General features: G+C 38.7%; 1 pseudogene; it reads right to left on the bottom strand.

The window, feature by feature from the left end:
• Positions 1-4,710: 4,710 nt before the first annotated feature.
• LOC114087745 (26S proteasome non-ATPase regulatory subunit 10-like) overlaps positions 4,711-22,388 on the bottom strand; it is a 134,974-nt pseudogene continuing 117,296 nt past the window's right edge.

Genomic DNA, 22,388 nt, shown 5'->3' with positions numbered 1-22,388 from the left:
TAAAGAGGGCTGGAAAGTGACATGCACACTCGGATTTCAGCCACAGAAATCTCTGTATTGACGAGATACCAAAGGAAATACACAAAAATAATAGCTCATATTACATTAACGTTTTGGGGTTATCTTTGAGCCCTCAGACTTTCAATTAACAATTTTTAACAGAACTAATAAAATGGTAGAGTGTGGATCACTACTCAACCCAAGATAGGGTGAAAAGACACACAGCACTTTTAGAAAGTCTTGGATACTTGCAGATCATCACACTGGGGAGAAAATGTAAAAGCACATAAGATTAAGTGGGAAAAATAAAAACCCAAAACCTTTCATGGAGGGAGGACATTCATTCCAATTCTGCCTTGAGTAGATCTGCTGCCATTGCAGGGCCTTCTCCTACTCTGAGCCCACTGGCAGAACATGGCCACATAAATTACCCATTTACCTCGCATCTGGAATTAAAAGCCCTGTGTTAGGGAACTCAAAATGTCAAGGCAGAGTCTTGCTGGGGGTTGATTCTATAGATTAGAACATTTCCACCGAAGTACTAGCCCTGTGAGATGTCTAAGTAGATTAATTGAAGTAGAAATGCATTATTTATTATTTAACACTTAGTGAAAGCAGTCAGTGAACTAGGTTTAATAATGATTTCTTCGAGACACACACCAATGAATAAGAATTAGGTAAACATGGCCAAATCATTATTTGAGAAGTTCATCGAGTTTCAAGATCAAAACATTAAAAAGGGCATTACCATAATGATACACATCTGACACTTAAAAAGTTAAATCTTACATATGGTGGCTCTAAGATCAGCGTGAGAGAGGATTCTGCAGGGTCAAGGGGGATCTGTTCTAATCAGGACTGTGCTTCTGAATCTGCAGAAAAATCTAGGGGACGGATGGTAGGAGCCTATTAACTGATCTCCACAAACCCCATGGTGACTACTTCAGGATTGGAGGAAGATCCCCTTCCTGTTACAGGTGCCTAGATTGCTGAATTGCTACCTTTAATGGAATTGATCCTTGCATATCCGCATAAGGGAAAGCTGATCTTCTGTCTGGACCATGGCTTGTCAGTGCCTCTGATCCTTTAGCAGGTATATACTTAACATGAGGCCCACCCTCTTGACAAATTTCTAAGTGTACACACAATATTGCTAATTATAGGCACAGTGTTGTAAGGAAGATCTCAAGCACTTATTTATAGTTGAATTTATACCACTAAGTAGAAATTCCCGACTTCTCTGCTCCCCAACTCCGGTCACCCACGATGCTATTCTCTGCTTTTGTGAGTTTAGCTATTTTAAATAACTCAGTCAACATGTGCCTTTCTCTCATTGGCTTGTTCCACTTAGCATAATGTCATCTGGGTTCTTCCATGTTGTCACAGATTTCCGGGTTCCTTCCTTTGGTGAACAGCATCCCACCATGTCTCTGTGCCGAGTTTCCTGATCCATTCATCCACCAGCGGCTATTCAGGCTGCTTCTGCCCCTCGGGTGTTGTGGACCCTGCCGCAGTGAACTTGGAAGTGCAGACACCTTCTTGAGATGCTGTTCCTTTGGATAAATACCCAGGAGTGGGAGCACTGCCGTTTCTATTTTAAAATTTTTCTTTATTCCTCACAGGTTGCCGCAGTCTGGCTGGGCACAAATAACCAAGCCGCCACAAAGCCTTGTAGGTTCAAACAGCAACTCTTTATTCCCCAACTCTCACCGGCACTGCACACACACACTACTCGGGAACACACTCCTTCCACAGGGCTCCGTGCTCCCAATCTCCCCGAACCCCGCAACTCCAAAGTAGCGGGGAGGCAGATTCCCCCTGAGCCGCCCTATTCCTGGAGCAGGGTCCATATACAACTCAATCAATCCAGCATCACAGCAATTATATACAGCTTAACTCAAATCATCATCTCAATGGTTCGCTGGCCTCACCTTTCAACCATTCCCTCTGGCAATATGCCAGGCGTCATTCTGACTCGGCTGTGGCTCTCAACAACAGGTTTTCCCCACATTCGCTCCAAACTTCACAATTCTTCACTCACGACAGATTCCCTCACCTATTTCCCCTGGTGCCTTCCAATTTCTGTTTCTCTGACAATTTCTGAGTATTTTGTGAATAAGTATCTCTTTTCTTTGGTGATAAATGGAGTTGAAATCACGGAGTAACCTCCCACAGTGACTTTAATGAGAAGGATCTCAGACAAACACTGAAAGGTGAATTCTTAGCTTCAGCATGGTAGCAAAAAGACAAAGGTTATTCCAGAGATTGCATCTTAGAGACAACACGTTTCCTAACAGGCCGGAACAACCAGAAAGTCAGGTTCGGAATTCCCATGCTTTCAATGTTTATTTATTTTATTGTTTGGTTTTATTATTGTTGTTGAATATCCAATAGTATACTTTCATTTCATATACAGGGATTTAAATATTGTTTTTCAAAATTAAGACTCATTATTTAGTAAAATCATGAGATTTAGCACAGTATAACAAATGTATCTGAGCAGGCACATTGAACACAGTGTCAGAAAGAATGTTGACTACAATGACAGCCAGTGGCTTGAACTCTAGTCGAGATCTTATGACAGGAATTTTAAAATGTAACTATCAGATGTGATAGTTGGGTCATGTGAAAGTCACTTATGCATTCCTCAAAGGCTTCTTTGTGATACTTTTTAATAATTTGTTTTTAAAAGGTGTTCTCTGCAAGGCACATATTTAATTCCTACCTCTCAGTATTTTAAAAATGAATTTGACATTTATCTTGGTGTTAGATTCCCAAAGGACACAGTCCAAGACCCTGAATGGATACTGAAACCCTGGATAGATCTGAATCCTGTAGAGTTGGGTTTTTCATGTACATACTATGCTTTTCATCATAGTGAAAATTACCTGAGAAAAACAACTTAGAAGAGGAAATATTTATTTTGGCTCATGGTTTCAGAGGTTTTAGTTCATGTTGGCTGGCCGCAAGGCACACACATCATGGCAGAAGTGTGCGGCAGGGAAAGTCGCTCAACTCATGCCAACCAGGAAGCAGAGAGACTGTGAGGTAAGGTCCAGGGACAAGATTCAGTCCCCTGGGGCACACACCTGCGATTTACTTCCTTCAACCAGGATCAATTGCCTACAGTTTCCACCACTTTCATTCAGCTCTCTCAGTGGATTAATCCACTGATGAGGTCTGAGCTCTCCTCATCTAATCCCTTCCCCAAAGCCCCACCTCTGAGGATCACTGCTCTAGGGCTGCAGCCTCAACACATGAGTCTTTGGAGGACATTCCAGATCCAGACCATAATAGAGACACACTAAGATAAAGCTTAATGTGTAAACGAAGCAAAGCCAGAGCTTACTCTTACTACGCATAAGTGAATCTCACATGAAGGAATGATCACAAATGAAAGAGTTACATTTAAATTTCATATCTTTAGAACTAACTCTCCTGGAGTTTAAATCACTAGTAGTAACTGTAGTAAATATTCCCTCACCTTCACTGAGCTAGCATGGATATATTCGTTAAATCTTATAATTTTATATAAAGAATAGATCTTAACTCAGAAAAACCTAGATTTTAAATCTATGAAAATGTACTATAAGAATATCATAAAATAATAATAAAATGCTATTATAACAATAGGCCACAATGCAAGTTATGTGAACATGGTCTCCCTCTTGGAAGCATCAATGTTAATATTATTGGACTGCACTCACTATGGGTAACACAAACCATGGGCACAGACACCACAGAAAGCAAAGCCACAGATAATGGGGCTACTGCATTTGCAAATGAGATGGCGTTCACCCAGATCTCCAACTCAGGGGAAACAGAACACGGGTTTCTGCAGAGCAGTGTCGGAATAGCATGGGCTTAGAAAGCAGAACCCCAGGCCTGGTGGCAGTTCTGCCCCTCCCCACTTTGTTGTGTCACCTTTGCTGCTGGGGCATCTTGTGCTCCTCCTTAGAGATGCAGCATGCAGCCTGAGTGATCTGTGCACTTCTTCCTGGTATTACTTCCCTGGAATTTCCTGTGATATGATGCTTATAGTTATTACGCCTCTAATGATAGATGCCTATGATGAAAAATATCTAACCTTTGACAATGAAATTTTTGTTTTTATCCTGTACAAAACCATTTAGTTTGATTGAGAAATAAAGTATTTGTAAAATAATAAATAAAACAAATTGATGTAGGTTGGTCTGGCCTTGCAGGGTTTCAGAGGAACTCAGTGTGAAACAGGGTTTAATGAAGATCCTGGACAGATTTGCAAAGAACCCAGAATCCCCCACCCCTACTCCTCATCGGTGAGCTTCCTCTCATTGCTAAGCACCATAAACAGCAAAAGGTGTCGATTTGTAGGATTTTCATGACACCTTTCTGCCGCAGTCTGGCTGGGCAAACTAACCACGGGGTGATGAGCAACTCGTGAAGGTTGATACAGCAGGAGCAGGAGATGCTTTATTACGGGACAGAGAAGTATATATACCCAATTAATTACACACAGCTTAACTTAATTAACATAAACTAGATACAGCAGTCAACCAATAAGGAATCCTCATCATAATGATTACCACAGCTTAACTTAATTGACATAATCTAGACACAGCAGTCAGTCATTAAGGAAGCTCTATCATCTTAATGGCTCGCTGGCATTACTCAGAAACCACTCCTCCTAGCATACTGCCAGGCGCCATCTTAACTTGGTTGTGGTCCTCATCACCTTTCCTCATAGGCTGCTGCAATTTGCATGCTGAGGACCCCAAACACTGCATTCTCACTCAAGCTCACTGGGACACATTTGTGACGTTTCTGAGGCCAGGTAGCAAACATGGCTCTCAGAAGTCTTTTTCCTAGAAGAAAACAAAGGTGGGACACTGGAATGACTGGATCCAGACAAGGAGAACTCCACCAGCTCCAAAACAAAAGACCAAGTGCCCATGTCTTAAAGATGGACCATTTTTATTAGGTTTTATGACATTTAAGAAATTGCTAGGACTTCTTTCAAAAGACCATATTTACTTAACACAAGATGTTTTTGTTAGCAAATCGCCTCTTCTGTACTCAAAGAATAAATACATAAGAAATTTTCCAGGAGTAGGAAGAAAACACATAAGGAGTCAAACATCCAAGGAAACTTCTGGAAGTTGAAGTTGGTATATTAAGAGTCAGTTTAATCAAACAATATCATGTGAGCTGCTTCTCTACTAATAGCAGTTGTATTATACAGTAGACACTTGATTCCTGGGGACTTCTGGAAGTTGGGACTCAAAAAAAAAAAATTCCTTTCCCATCAGCCACTGTTTGTATCAGATGTCTTGTTCCACAGTCTTGTATGCTGGGGAGGACACAGAGGAAGAGCAATGAGAAAGAACGACGGACGAGGCAATCACAGCAAGTAACCAAGAATTCTCCACAAAGACAAGGACCAGACCAATGCCTTCAGCCTCATCTATGCCCTGCCCTTGCTCATCCCTGAACTGGGCCAGAGTGAGCACCAGCCATTCAGCAGACCTGGATCTTACACAGACATTTCCCTTCCCTGGGAGAAGTCACCAGATAGGCAGCACATGGGGCCTCCAGAACAGGAGAGGATTAAATCAGGTTCAGCTGGTCCAGGAGCGTCAGTGAATCACAGACACTACGGCTTCTAATCCCCTTCCACCTCACCTCTGCTTCACAAGGAAATTAAATATGGAAGCTTGGAAATGCTAAGGATTGCTTTGCTCTGGTTTGAAGTCTGGATTTTGGGATGTAGGATGTCTTTTAAGGCCAGGCTCTGCATGGTGACATTGTATGCAAGGAAAAGGAAACCATCACTCTGAATCTGCTCAGTGGTTTTGGGGGTGGCATGGAGACTATGCCAGTGAGAGGCTTGCGTGTCATTACGGGGGAAATACCTAGTTTGGAAACTGGTAGCAAGTGCCAACTTGAGCATTTGTAGCATCAAAACCCTGATCTATTCCTAAAGCATCTATCAGTGCTTTCATCTATCATAGCAATCATGGTTGAAGGCACCAAAACCTAAAATGCTGGATGCCTCATTTTCCAAAAGTTAGTCTTCTAAGCACCAAGTTTAATGCCACTACAGTCTGGTATTAAGTACCAAGATGAAAAAAGATTTAGATCAAAACCAGAAATTAGAGAGCTTTTAGGAAGAAAAAGACATTGGTATTTGCAAAATATATTTTAGACGAAAGGCAGTAATGAATGACTTTTCAGAGGGAAAGCAGAAATCACCAGTGAAAAATAGCTACTTTTGTATGACTCAAGTGAGTCACTGTCTGCAGAACTCTCCAGAAAGAGAATGTGGGCGGCCAGGCCCGGTTGCCGCTGTGATCTGTGGAGATGTCGGAGCAGGCAGCACGTCTGCTAATGAGACCTCAGAAATGTCTGATCATCTCTTCTAATTGCTCTGAATAATTGGAGATCTGCATGGCCTGGCCTCTCCTTCCTGTAGACGGTCAATTCAAATATGCAAATATGAAATTATTTGAATACTGCTCTAATTGGAGTCTGGGTTACCCATTATTTGCTAGAGAACAAAACAATATGACTGAAAAAAACTGACCATCAAATCCTTCATTTTAAGCTTCACTGAACTCCCCAAATTACCCCAGGCAGGCCTGACAGGGACCACTTTACAAGGGAGTTGATGACCCCTAATTAAGACACGAGGAACTTCTAGTTGTGTTAATATTTGAAATTGAAATTGGTTTGACCTATGCATTTCCATACAGTACCACCAAATGAAACTCAAATCCAAAATGTCCAATAGTCCAAGAAATATATTGCAAATTACCAAGTCCAGCAGCACCTTCACGTCCACTGCATTTACAGAACGGCAAGTCCAACATACCATGCCCCGTGACAAGGTTTCCCCAGAAACTGTATCCAGCCAAGCATCTGGACCGGCATTGCCAGTTCTTTCACCATCAGAAGTCGGGGCCCCCAGTGCACACTTTGTGGGGTGCTCCCTTTGGTAGAGTAGCCTCTTTCCATCGCTCTACATTTGTCCTCTCAAAACACTCATTTCTTCACGAGTCTCATCTTTTCTGCTGTCCCCAACCTAGCCTCCTCCTGCTGTCATGCTCCAAGATGTCTCTGCTCCCTGATCACACTGGGCATTTTTGGGCCCTTGTCAGCCTGTTCCTGCGCTTGCCTTGGAAGAACTCAGTCCCATTTTAACAGAACTTTCCCAAGGAGGTTACAAAAGCCCGCAGTGGGGTCTCTTGTCATTTCTGCTGATGTCATCTCATCTCCCTACATCTGTCTCCCCCATCCGCAGTGACTTTTTCTCCAGCATACCCTTGGTTACTCCCTCTACCTGCTCAATTCCCTGAAAGAGTAGTTTGCACTCCCCACATTAATTCCTCAATGCCCGGGATTTCCTTCTCTAACTCTGCAACTTCATACTAGAGATAAGTTTTCCGTAGCAATGAAATAAGAAGAAACTCTTGGTTTGCCACCAAGCACCAAAAGTGACAGCCCCAGTTCTTTCAAAGGCTAATGCTGTCGAGTCTTTCTGCCTATCCACATAGCTTCCTTTCCCTCCATTTAGAAGAGGGTTGTAACAAATTCCAATGTCTCCTAGAGCTAGTCACTGTTGAAGTGATGTATTGGGAAACAACACATCGGTTCCATCTTGAGAGGTGAGTGGTGTGTCTGCTGGGTGATTCTATTGTTGCTATGCCGAGGGAAAAACCCAATAAGCTTTCTCGGTTTTCATCTTAAAATCCTCTGAGCCATTTGTTGCAAAAGTGTTTAAATTATTTAATGTTCCCCTCGAGTCTCTTCCATGACAAATGCTCATCTAATTCTGCTCTTATCTCTGATGATTTCTCTTCTGTCTTCAGAGGACCAAATTCCTCCCCCACCAGGATAAAGCCAGTTTTCCGGAGTACTGTCAGCTGATACCTGCCCCCTCCTACACTGTTCTTCCTTGTGATTTCCTCGTGACTAACACTCCCGTTATCCCTGCCTTATCCATTGGACACTCCTGAGTGTGGAGCGCCATCAACTAGCTGCTGAGCAGATTCTGATACACCAGCAGGTCTCACCAGTACATGAAATCCAACATCATAAAAACCAAGCAACCGCTCCTCCCCATAAAGCCTGTTCCATTCTCCCTCCTTTCTGTAAAAGCCATTACCAATTCCCAGGTCCCCAGGCTATGAAACTGAGAGCCATCTCCAACTCCTCTTTCTCATCTACCCCCGTACTCCCAGAGTTAATTTCATCTCCCAGAGACATACAAAGAATTGTTACCATGAATCCAAACAGATGTTTGGAAGAAGAAGAAGGGAAATCTTGGAAGAAAATGTTGTTTTAAATGTTGCAAAAGAATTAAAGAAAACAGAAGTTTCATTTAACACCTATCGTGTTCCAAAGACTGTTGGAGATGGTTTTGTTTTCCCCTACATAACAAAGGAAACAGCGTTATTTGAAGAAGGAACAAGGGATAAATGAAGTTCTGATGAAAAACTGGGAATGTTTTTGATGAGAAAAATGAAGGAGCCTTCTCTCCAAGGAAGAGAAGGACAGACCAAGGTCTTCCAGGGAGCTGGGGTTACTCAAAGACCTGGGCAGCAGAAGGAAGGAAGGGACTTACACCCAGTAGTAGCATCTTGCAATGAAATTGAAAAATCTGAAGTGCAGATGTGAGGTGTCCCACAAAAGTTCATGAGTGAGATAGCACAAAAACGTTTAGAGTGAAATAATTGGGTTAGAGAACTTTATTCTCATTAGTGCATTAATCCCATTGAATGTATTCAGTGGGTGGTAACTGCAGGCAGATGGGGGTATGGCTAGAGGAAGACCGCCACTGAAGGTGTGCCATTGGGGTTTATATTTTGTCCCTGGTGAGTGGTGCTCTCTCTGCTTCCTGGTGGTCAGATCCTGAGCTGCGTTTCTTCTCCACACTCCACCATGATGTTCTTCCTCTCCTTGGGCCCAGAGCTATGGAATCAGCCATCTACGGACTGAGATCTCTGAAACTGTGAGCCACATAAACTTTTCCTCCTCTAATATTGTCTAATATCTAATAATAATATCTAATATTGTCTGGTATTTTGGTCACAGTGATGAAAAAACAGAAGCCTATGTATTTTAAGAGTTTCCAAGATCCAAAAGGAGTGGGTGGAAGGAGGGGGTGGATTTTAGTGTGGACTGCACTGAGAAGAAGGTCTATGTATGTGATGGGCCATGCAAAGAGATTGGAACTAACAATGGAAGCTCCTGTTTTGTATCCACAGCTTCTGTTGAGCATTCCCTTGGGCCTGGGAAGACTTAGTGCTCTGATGAAGCCATCACCTAGACTGGGAGATGTTTGACACTGATTGAGTACTTACTGTGTATCCCGTGTCGTGTGCATTCTCATTCCCTCTCCACAGCCATTCTCTGAATTAGGAAATTAAGTTCCCAGAGAGAACTGAGGCTCCACAGGCTGCATGTAGCATTCAATGAATGAGTGACCGAGCCGAGATTTGTGAACTGAGAAAGCCGCAGAGTGAACCCCCACCTTATGCCTCTTCTCTCTAGTTATTCCTAAAAACCCAACTCTAGGAAGAGCCATGTAGCAGGCATGATCACCGACTCCTTAATGATCACCAAGGGGATGCAGAGAATAGGAGAAATACTGAGAATGATGAAGAGCACATGTCCCAATTTTCAAAAAGAACAAGGTCAATGTTGCTAAATAATTTCCAACATGATTCAAGAATCAATGCAGGGCTGGGGTTGGGGCTCAGTGGTAGAGCACCTGCCTTGCACAGGTGAAGAACTGGGTTCGATCCTTAGCACCACATAAAAATAAATAAATAAAGATATTGCGTCCATCTACGACTAAAAAATACCTTAAAAAAAAGAATCAATTGCTATGCTGATTGTTTGTGAGGACTTAAACAGGACATAGTGGACATCAGGAGTAGCATAATTCTTCAAAAGCAGAAAACATCAAACTAATGGTACCTCCATTTTTTTCTCCTGGCACAGGGTTCCAGGGTAGGATTCTGGAGAATTCTGCAGAGGCACAGAAGGTCAGATGATGAAGAACCTCAGGGCTGGCTAGCTGGAGACACTCAAGTTCTCAGTGATGTGACATTTTGCCCTAAACATCACCCTTGTGGACAGCTTGGGTGGGTCAGCAAGTGTTTTGTTATATTGAGCTGAAATCGAGTGTCATGAAAGCTTCCACCACTCGCTTCTGCTTCAGATGCCTAGAGGACTTCAGCACGGCTAGGACCCTCCTTCCTAAGAGTGGCTCATACCTGAGCATGTACATTAGGTGCCTTTCTCCCACCCTGGGCAATCTTTCTAGAAGAGGAGCCCTCTGTTAACGTCATTTCCCAACGTGTTACAAAGCATTAAAACCACTTAGGAGCTTTTTTTTTTTTTTTTTCAAAACCGAGAAATGTCTTTACTCATGATTTTAAGGTTTAAGGTGAACATCTGACTAACTTGCAAGAAAAATTGGGAGATTCTTTCAATATTTTATTTTTTTAGTTCCTAAAACACAAATCAAAATACCTTTTGGTTACATATCACTTGAACAAGTTTGGTATTCTTTTCAATACATTGTGGACCAATACAGGTACTTTAATGTTTCCTTTTTAAATATAATACGTCTTGTTTGGGAGGAAAACAGCTTATCAGAAAGATGCATGGTACACAGAGTCAGGGCATACCTGCCAACTTAAAATTTGGTCCAATAAAATATATCAGTATTCCTCTTCTAACAAAAATAAATTAATCCTCATAGTTGAAAAAAAAAAACAGAAATTTTTGGCATAGGCCTCTGAGTGAGCTTGGAAAACAAGTTAAGATGTGTTTCAACTCCACAGAAGAACATACAAAATCCACCTAGAAATATCTGACAGAAAAACTGGTCTGTTTGCTATTGGGATGTTTCTGCTTCAGAGGGGGAGAGAAGGTACACCAGAGGATGATGAAGACCCTCAAAAGCCATGGAATCACTTACTGAGAATTAATCAAAATTTAATGCAGAATAACACAAGACAACAGTACAACAATCTCAACAGTTATTCAATGCCTGGAAAACAAGTTGTAAGCTTAGAACAAGTACCTCAGCAGGAACACTATAACACACTGGTACAATTTGAAGGTGAGAAACATCATGCATACATGATATTTTGTGTGCAAGAACCTTAGTTCTGGGACCTTGGGGACCACAAAACATACAAAGTAAGAATATGTCCAAGCTGTCTCACCTTCCACCATTCTCTTGATTATCAAAGTCGGGCCACCTTTGACACCTTGCAGGGTGTCTTTTCTTCCTTATTCTTAATGTACATACTAGCCAGCAGCTTTGCTTCTCGTCAGTCACAGGCTAAGTACAGAGGAGCGTTACCCTCAGTGTCCTGGATGTTTGTGGATGCTCTGTACAGAAGGATATGAATCAACCTCAAGTTACCCTTGGCTGCTACCCAGTGCATTGCTGTAGCCTCATAATGATCCTTAGCATCTGGATTAGTCCCACCTTCTAGAAACATGAACAGCAATCTCATGCCTGTTTTTGGAAGCTGCACAAGGTAGGGGGTACAGCCAGTTTGACTGACGGCATTCACTTGAGCACCTTTTGCCAGGAGCACTTTTACAATTTCATCCCGGGCAGCAGAAGCAGCGATATGAAGAGGAGACCAGCCTGCATCATCTTGATCATTCACTGGCACTCCAAGTTGCAGCAAGAACTCTGCAATTTCAGTATGCCCAGCTGAAGATGCCCAGTGCAATGCAGTTCAGCTGTCCTGGTCAGTCTAGTAGCCAGTGATTTATCAGCCAGGATGCTCTCCTTCAACTCTGCTACCTTCCTGCTGTAGCCAGGTTAGACACATACCCTTCCACTTCACTTTCTCAGGATCTCAGCGAAGCACAAGCAACCAGGAGCTTTTTTTAAAAACAGAGTTTTTAAAAATTTATTTGTATTTCTTATTGGTGCATTATAATTATACATTATAGCGGGATTCATGATACCATATTCATACTTGCACATAATAGGATCCATCTCATTCCCCAGTACTGGACCTCCCTCCCTCCTTCCTCTCCCTGATCCACTGGCTTACTCAGTTTATCTCCCTCCTATTATTATTATTGCATCATGTGCATTATAATTATATATATATAAATTATATTATGTGTAGTATGCATATATTATATTATATCATGGTATATATGTACATATGTATGCAGGATTGTGGTATATTAATACATGGTCGTAGCATAATTTGGTAGATTTCATTCTCCAGTACTTCCCCATGTCCTCCCCTCCTTCTTCCTTCTCTACCTTCTTTCTCTCCTTTACTGGTCTCCTAGGGAGTTGTGTTTTTTTGTTTTTGTCTTATTTTTAAGGAACTTTCTAAAGTATAAAAACATTCCATCATTTGGATGACATTACAAAAACATTATGTCTATCACCCAACATTATCATTTTGTATCATTCTATTATATTTGGTTGAAATCTCTCTTATAAAAAACAGTTGAGACACATTAGGCCCCTGGGTGTGCTCAGGTGCCCTTGACTTCCCTTTCTTCCTGTTATGGATCAAATTCTGGACCCTCAAAATTTATATGTCAAAGTCCTAATTCCCAGGACCTCAGAAGGTGACCTTATTTGGAAAAAGACTATTGTTAATACAATAGTTCAGATGAAGTCATATGGGGTATGGACTTCTGGTCTCTTGGAATTGCAAGACCATTAAAATTTGTTGTTCCTCTCCCCCAGGTCTGGGATTGTAGCTCAGTGGCAGAGCGCTTGTCTAGCATGTGTGAGGCACTGGGTTCTATCCTTAGCACTGCATAAAAATAAGCAAATAAAATAAAGGTGTGCTATTCATCTACAACCAAAATAAATAAATAAATAATCTCCCAGTTTATGTATTTTGTTAGAGCAACCCTAACAAACTGATATACCCCCAAAGATGATCACTGTCACGGATTAAGTATGTATCCCTTTCAGAGATACATTGCAATGCACCTATAAATATTTGAAAGTAATGTTCTCCAGTTTATAAACTCTACATAAATACTGTATATATCTTCTAACAAGTTGCATTTTTTCAGTTTTCAGGTTCCTCCATCTTGATACAGGTGCCTCAGTTTTGTGTTTGTAAATCAGTGTGCTGTAAGTGGGATGTGGAAATGCCAAAAATTAGATTCTCCAGGTTGACTGGGAAGGGCCTGGTCTGAACAGAACCCCAGAGAAGTTTCAATGGATAGGATTTTACAAATACTTGTGTTCCATGAAATCACTGTTTTCATTAGCTTAATATTACCATATATTAAGAATAAAATATGATTAGTCAATGTCATAGTATGAGTCAAATTCTGGGCTATTTCGTTTCATTTATCTATTTATACCAAGCTGCTCTTCCTTGACTACTACTCTATAAATAGGGTAGCATACAGCCTCTGTTCTTTTCCTAGATGGCTAATATTCTAGGTCCTTTGAATTTCCATATAATTTTTTTTAATTCCCTTGAAAGGGCTTTTAAAAGACCTGGGACATTTTTTTCTTAAGAGCAATTGAAATTGTTTTATGTATATGTGTACATATTTGAGTGCTCACATTGAGAAATTAAATATTAATATTTACAGTCCACAAATTACATGTTATATGTATATATTCATATTCACATCTGCTCCCAAATATATTTAAATGCATAGGAGCTTTTATATATATATATAATCACACACACATATACATATATATATACACACACACATATACATATATATATACACACACACATATACATATATATACACACACACACACACACACACACACACACACATATATATATATATATATATATATATATGAGTTTTTTTAAAAAGTGTCTTTGTAATGATATTTTGGTGGTATTATTCTGATGCTTATTGAATATAATAAACTTTCAATCTTTCAACTCTGTAACTGAACTTTAAAAATTAAGTTGCATGTAAATTATATTTTAACAAATTAATTTGAAATTATGAAGATGATTTTTGTCTTATTATTTATTTATTAGTTCTAATCAGTTATACATGACCGTAGAAAGCTCTTCAATTCATTATACATAAATGGAGCAGAATTTTTCACTTCTCTAGCTATACGTTAAGTCACACCATTCGTGAAATCATACTTGTACCTTGGGTAACGATGTCCGTCTCATCCCACCATTTTTCCTTCTTCTTTGACCCCCTCCCAACCTTCCCTTTGCCTCCTCCCCACACACACCTCCCTCATTTTGGATTCCTCAGTCTACACCCTAAAGACTTAAGGATAGCATACTACATGGAGACAGCCACTTCAATATTTATAGCAGCACAATTCATAATCGCTAAACTGTGGAACCAACCTAGATGCCCTTCAGTAGATGAATGGATAAAGAACTGTGATACATATATACAACAGAATATCACTCAGCATTAAAAGAGAATAAAATTATGGCATTTGCAGGTAAATGGACAGAGTTGGAGAATATCATGCTAAGTGAAGTAAGCCAATCTCAAATAACTAGGGACCAAATGTTTTCTCTGATAAGACTTGGGACATTTTAAGGGAAATTGCACTGAACCTATAGATCATTTAGGGGAAGAGAAGATATCCTAATAATTTTGAATAGTAAATTTATGAACATAATATATCTCTTTGTTTTATTTTCCTCATCACTGTTTTGAATATTCAGTATAGAGGTCCTTTGTGTGATTTTTTTTTATACTGTTGTAAGTGGTACAGTTTAAATTTCATTTTCCAACTGCCATCGCTAGACTGGGGAAATAGTTCAGGGGTAGAGCATTTATCTAGAATGTGCAAGGCCTTGAGTCAATCCCCAGTACCATCAAAGAAAAAAATCTAATCATCATTGTTTTATAGAAATATGTAGTATATCTACTGTATAGAAATATGCAGATTTTTATACTGACCTTGTATCCTGTTGCCTTGCTAAGCTCACTTTTTGATCCTAGTAGGATTCTCTCATACCCCATGTCCGTGAAAGCAGGCAGTAGATGTCTTCTACCCAGCTTTGAGGTGCTGGCTAGGACCTCCAGTATAATGTCCTTTTTTATTGATTTTTTTATATATGACAGCGGAATGCATTACAATTCATATTACACATATAGAGTACATTTTTTCATATCTCTGGTTGTATATAAAGTATACATGTACTTTGGATAATGATGCTCATCACATTCCACCATCATTTCTAACCCCCTGCCACCCTTCTGCCCTATCTAGAAAGAGTAGTCATTGCTTTACTTACTATCTTAAGAAAAATCATTCCTTCTTTCCCAATTAGGTACTATGTGTGGAGTGTATATTTCTGTAGATGCCTTTTATCAATCTCAGAAAATTCCTTGTTTCTTTTTTAAACTTTTTTCTTCATTTACTGAGGTGAAAATATAATTTTTGTTCTTTATTCTCTGAATGACATTGAAGAATTTTAAAAATGTTTAGCCAGTTTTACTAGGGGTAAAAATAAAGGACATGATATAGTATCCTTTTTTAATATTTATTTTTTTAGTTGTAGTTGAACACAGTACCTTTATTTTATTTATTCTTATGTGGTGCTGAGGATCGAACCCAGGGCCTTGCACTTGCTAGGTGAGTACTGTATTGCTAAGCCACAACCCCAGCCCTACTATCCTTTTTTATAGAATGTGAATTAAATTTGTTATTATTGCTTAAAGGTTTTTTTTAATTTACTTTTCATGAATTGTCCTTGTCAGGTTTGGTATCACGTTATGCTGACCTCTTGGGAAGTGATCTGTCTGATCTATTTTTTAAAGAATTTGTATAAGGTTAATGTAATCTCTTTCTTACATATTTGAGTGAGTTCACCACCAAACCTAAATGGAACTAGAGATACTCTATAAAAAGATCTTAAATTATAAATTTTATTTCTTTATTCAATATAGGGCTATTGAGAATTTCTATTTCTTTTTGTGTACGTTCTACTAATTTGTGTTCAAGAATTTATTCATTTTCCTAGTTTCTTAGTATAAAACTATTTTTAGTATTTTCTTATTTTTATTTTAATTATATAGACTTGTTTCCTCTTTTATTCCTTATATAGTAATATCTGTTCTTTATTGTCTTGTTAATATTTTCAAAGAAACAATTTGAATTATACCTATTTTCTCAATTTCAGGGTCTATTTTCTATTTTGTTCATATCTTCTCTTATCTTTATTATTGCTTTGCTTCATTTGAGGGCAGTTTTTCTTCATTTTTCTAGCTTCTTATATCATTTATTTTAAACCTTTCTTTTTTCTCTTTCCTAGTACAAGCATCTAAAGCTATCTGTTTCTCTCTAAATACTACTTTAGATATATCTCATACGTTTTCATATAATTTGAATTTTCAACATCATTTAGTTCAAAACAGTTTCCAAATTCCAGATTGTGACCCATGGGTAGTTTAATAGTATGTAGCTTAATTTCCAAATATGCTGAGATTTTTCAGATGTTTTGTTAATGATTTCTAACTTAATTCTGATGTGCTCAGACAGCACATGCTATACTATTTCAGTTCTTAGAAATCTATCAAGACTTAGTTTATGACACAGAGTGTGGTCTATCGTGGTGAATATTGCATAGATATTCTATGAAAGGATATGTTTCTGTGGTTGTTGGTTATTTATTCTATAAATGGAAGTTTATTTCTTTTATAGATTTACTGATTATTGTCTAGTTCTTGAGAGAATGGTACTAAGATCACCAGGTATAAATATAGTTTTTCTTTTTTAAATGTCTCATTTCTAAAACTTTGCTTCTTGCATTAAGATGTCTATATTGGATACAGACACATTCAGGATTGTTATGTCTTCTTGACAATTTTAACATTACAAAAATGGTCTCTCCATCTCAGGTAATGCTTACTCTCTTCAAGCCCATTCTGTGACAATTCATGTGGCCACTCCTGCTTTACTGTGATTACTATTTACCTTGTAGCTTATCTGTTGCTTTTGTTTTGATCTAGCCATGTATGTAAAAGTGCATTTCTTATAAACAGAAAATAGTTGTTTTACTTCTTTAAATGAAGTCTTACAATCTTTGTCTTTAAACATATTTACATTTAATATAATTGAAGAGTTGAATTTAAATCTATCACCTTGCTGCTTTCCTTAGTATCACAAGTTTCTTATTCCTTTTTTCTTTCTTTCGCATCTCCTTTTGGCTTCACATTGAATTTTTGAATATTCTATCTTTCCTGATCTATTGTATTTTTAGAACATCTTATATTATTTTGTAGTGTTTACTCTAGAAATTACAATATGTGTTTTAACACAACATGGTCTGTCTGAATTAATAATACAATATTTCACATGTACTACGAGAAACTAACAAAATTAATGACTCTGTTACCTCCAATTTTTGTGTTATTATTGTCATTTTTTAGATATATTAAAAATGACACAACATATTTTTATTATTCTTGCTTAAAGAGAAATTAAAAATTGAGAAAAGAGAGGTCTTCTGTTTTTCTACATATTTACAAGTTACAGAACTCTTCATTTTTTCCCTAATACTCAGATTTTTACCTGGTAATATTTTTTCAGCCTGCTATTCCCTTAACATTATTTGCAGTGTAGTTCTCTGTTTTTAGTTACCTAAAAAATCCTTTTCTTGTTTTCATTTTCATACTCTATTTCTCCTAGATATAAAATTCTAGACTGATTTTGTGGTCATTGTTGTTTGAGCACTGTAGAGATCTTTCATTGTCTTTATGTTGATTTTGACCAAGAAATCTAAAATATTATTATGATTCTTCCTATGTATCAAATATGTCTGCTTTGTCCTCTGTCTTTTTAAAATTTTCTCTTTACCTGTAGTTTTAGCAGCTTTACTATGATGTTTGAAAGAATGATTTTTCTTTGAATATTGGTAATTGGTATAAATAAGCAATATCAATATTATTATTATAATTATTGGTAATTGGTATAATTAAGCAATATCAATATTATTATTATTATCATCGTCATCATCTAGGTATATGAGCCTCTAGAATATGCAAGTTGGCATTTTTCATCAAATTTGGAAAGAATTTAATCTCCTTTCCATTATTCCTTCCTTTTTTCTTTTCCCTCTCCAATCTCTTTCCGTTTTTCCTAGAACGCCACAGATATGTTAGACCAGTGGACACTATTTCATACTTCACTGAAATTCTCTTCATATGTTTCCAATCTTTTTTCCTTAATCTTATTGTTTTGGTTCAGTGAATCTATGGAGATCTATATGAACCCACTCTTTTTTTTTTCTTCTGAATCTTCCAATCTACTATTAAGCCCACTCAGAAAATATTTTATTTCTGATAGTTTATTTTTCAGTCATGGAAATTTTATTTTGTTCTTTTTGATAGTTTTCATTTATTAACTGATAGAAGCAATCTGTTTATTGATTATGCTCATATATTCCTTTAAATCACTGAACCTATGTACAGCAGCAGTTTTAAAAACCTAATCTTCTAATTCCAAATATTTTTTTCACCTTTGGATCTATTTATTCTGATTATCTTTTCTGAAATTTGCTATATTTTTGGCTTTGCATGTTTTGCATATTTTTATTGCATTTTAGAATCACTTGGGTGGTAGGCTATCAACGTCTGTATTTGTTTTTCTGCTTTGATTTGCTTTGTTGGTATTCTTTTATAGAGTACTGAAATGTTTTCTTTCACACTATTCATGTATTAGCCAAGGGATTAAATTCTGTGATAGTTTTAGATTTTGTGAAGGGTATTATGTAGTAAGCCTTACTCTGTGGCTAGACTAGCTCATTTTCCTAATGTGTGGGCTTTGGGGGTTCTGACCTGATTGTCTTGGTTTTTCTACAATGCTCATTGGAACTTCAACCTCAGTTCATTAAAATTCCAACCTCTCTCAGTATGATGGGTCTTCTGGAATTTTGATTAATCACAATGTCCCCAGTAACCAATTTGCCAGACCTCATGGAGCTTTGTCTGCCATGCAGAACTTAGAATTCAGTTAGATACCAGGGGACCCCTGTGCCAAAACCTGCAACTCCTGGGTGTATTTCCCTTCTCTTCAGTATTCTGAACAAAAAGTCACTGGTGAAGCTGCCAACCTCTTCCCAGGGTTAGCTCTATGCCCCTGTGTCAGTTGATAGTGTCCCCAGCAAAAGACTGAGGTAAGTAAACATGGGCTCTCAGTCTTTCCCTTCTTTGAAGTACGTAGCCTTATATTGACTGCAGTGTTCAATACCTGATAATAGTTCTTTGATATATGTTTTCTCAGCTTTATTAGTGGGCAACTACATCAAAACCCATTCATTAATCATTGATATATCTATAAATCTTACTTAGCACTTCATTAATAATCTGTATGATACCTCATAGGGCTTCTCAGAATGCTGAGAACATGACTGAAGGACAGTGAGAGGAATACCAGGCACTGCCTGATTTCCAGCTCAGTCAACCATGTCATCTTGAACAAAATAAAAGCTCCTTCAAGCTCACTGTTAGAGCGCTTGCGTAGCATTTGCAATACCTCAGGTTCAATTCCCAGCACTGCAAAACAAGACAACAGAATAAAACAAAAAAATAACCTCATCTAAAATTCCCTTGCCTTAAATTGAGAAACATGGTACTTATCAAGTCAAGAAATACATAGGATTAGAAGCTCTAGTGTATGAAAAACCCTTAGTAAAATGATTAACAAAGAGTAAGTGCTCTAAAAGTTTGTTAATGTCATAATTAATTTTATTACTATATTTATTATTATTACTATTTTCCCAAGAAATACCTTTGTATGCATAAATGATTATCAAAATCTGGCAAGATTAAAAAAAGAAGTTGGTTCTACAATATATAGAAGCAAGAGTAAAGAGAGTTGGTATCATATCAAAGGGACTTCTAAAATAATTTGGAACCTTTATGAGAATCTAGGCTTCTATGTGCTCCTGGCATAGAGTGGCTACAACGGTACATTGTATTTGTGTATACTGTATTTAATTTACTTTGCACTGTAGTGGGGATTCCCATTGCACATAACAGATGTTCTTCCTGTTTTACCAAATGGCTATAAAATGAATAAGTAAACATAACTGTAATTTTGGTTTATTATTGGTAAAAGCTTTTCACTTTTCATTATTATCCGACTAATTTGCATTTTGATGTTGTCCACTCCTTTGCTCAATCCATGTCCATTCTGTTTCTCCTGATAAAGGCTGGGCTAAAGATATGTCATTAGCACTTATGAAATTTTTGTAGTCTAGAAACATAAATGGGCCAAAAAAAAAAAAAAAGCAATACAAATACAATTTCTATCAGCTGGACTGGTGAACTGACCAGCATTCAGGTGACTTCTTTCAAGCCAGGACCTGTGAGTTTAGCTGTTTGGCTGGTTTCATCGGGGATGGGGTGCGGGGGTGGGGTGTGGGTCTTACTGAGCTCACGAACAACCAAGACTATTCCCTCCTTGCCACTCCTTGGCTCTGTGCCATTTCTATATTGGTTCACATCCTCTGTCATGACCAGTGCTGCAGCCACAGCCCCCTCTTCCATTCTGCTTCCAAAACCACCTTTCTGAGCTGAAGAATCTGCCCTAATTTTTATTTCTGTTTTTTTTTTGGGGGGGGGAGGGGGGGTTAATGATAGTAGGAACCACCTGTATTAGTTATCTATTGATATATAGCAAAAATGACTCCCAAACAGAATAGCTTAAAACAACATCTATTTTCTATGCACATTCTTGGGTCAAGACTTGTTAGGAAACAGTCTATACTCATTGCTTTTTACTCCAATTCTCTTGAGTTTGCAACTTCGGTCCTGGCTCATGTGTATCTGCTGAAAGAAGCTCTGGACTGCGTTTCACATGGAACAGAGACAATATGGAGATCGTCCAAGGAAAACAAGCACAATGGTAAGAAAATTTCAAGTTATGTCACATGACAAAGGGCTAAACTGGGAGTGGGAAGACCATGGAGACCTCTTACCATGAAGAGACAGGACATTTACTATCAAAACTATGAAGAAATACCACATCAATTTTTAGCACTATCCCATAGGACAGACTGGGATTCATGGATGGGAATGATTTGGGCTCACTGTAAGAGAAAATACTGATATTGTGCAAAGAAGGAGAGGGCTGCTTATCAGGGTCCTCTCAGGGCATCAGGTGACCAGCCCCCTGTCACCTGTATTCCAGGGGAGATTCAGGGGCAGGGCATGACAGTGCAGTCTGATCTATAAGGTTGTTTTTAATGTAGTTCTCTGATGCAATCAATTACAAGCCAATTGCTACTCAAGCCTAATTATATAATAGCTCCAGTTCTTCCCTCTCTTTCTACTACCAACAAGATTAAAACAATACTGCATTGTCTGAAATGTTACTGAAGCTTCCCTCCTGTTTTCCACACACAGCTGTATCAGACAATGTCTGCAAAAGCACAGTCCACACCTGACATTATTTAGTGAACATTTCTTGATGGAAACCTATTATCTTTGGAATAAAAACCAGACCTGTATCCACACCACACCAAACCCTTATCTGCACTCCCTGGCCTCTCTACTCTTATCCATATGCTGAGATTAGATGGGACTCCTCATCATTCACCAAATGGGGAAAATCTCTTCCCATGACAAGACTTCTGCTCTGACCAAAAAACCCTAACTTGCCATCATGGGCCTTGCCATTTAATGGGTAGGCTGAGACACAGGCACAGAAAATTTAAAACAAAACAAAACAAAACAAAGTTTTAGTGTCCCAGAGTAGAAAAAAGCATGATGAATCCTGTCTCAGAAAATCAAGGGCATTTTTTTTTTTTAACTTGTGGAATTTGAACAAGCTGAGATAGAGCCAGGATACCATTGTGCTTTTAGCTGGAGTTGAAGGATTATTCCCACCAACCATTCTAAAGTAAAGGAGGGAGAACAGGGCTCACTGAGTCATCAGTATTGACAGCCCATCAATGTCTGCCGCAGTCTGGCTGGGAACAAAATCACGAGCCACCACACAGCTTGTAGGTTCAAACAGCAACTCTTTATTCTCGAACTGTCACCATCACTCTACACACGTTCTGGGGGCAAATCCACGTTCTCCGCCCAAATCCATCCCCACTGGGCTTCTGTCTCCCAAAAAATACTGTCTGAATCCCGTGAGAACTCAAGGGGAACTCAGGCAGCAGGATACGCCCTATTCCCAGCAGGAATAACCTTAAACCTGGAACCACCCTAAACCCGGATACGCCCTGGTCCTTGAGCAAGGTCACCTACATGCAATGTCACTGCAAAATGTCCTATTTCCACGAGTCCTTCCACTAAGCAACATGGGGTACGCTGGCAAGGAAATCGTCATACCTACTTGGCTAATGGCTCCCAGCAAATGTCTAGAGACCTCAGCCATTTCTGTCTTCGAGCATTCCAATAAATGAAACATTGGA

Source organism: Marmota flaviventris, chromosome 8, assembly GCF_047511675.1.
Source record: "Marmota flaviventris isolate mMarFla1 chromosome 8, mMarFla1.hap1, whole genome shotgun sequence".
Taxonomy (NCBI): Eukaryota; Metazoa; Chordata; class Mammalia; order Rodentia; family Sciuridae; genus Marmota; species Marmota flaviventris.
The sequence above is the reverse complement of the archived record's forward strand: the minus strand, read 5'-3'. Positions and strand labels throughout refer to the sequence as shown.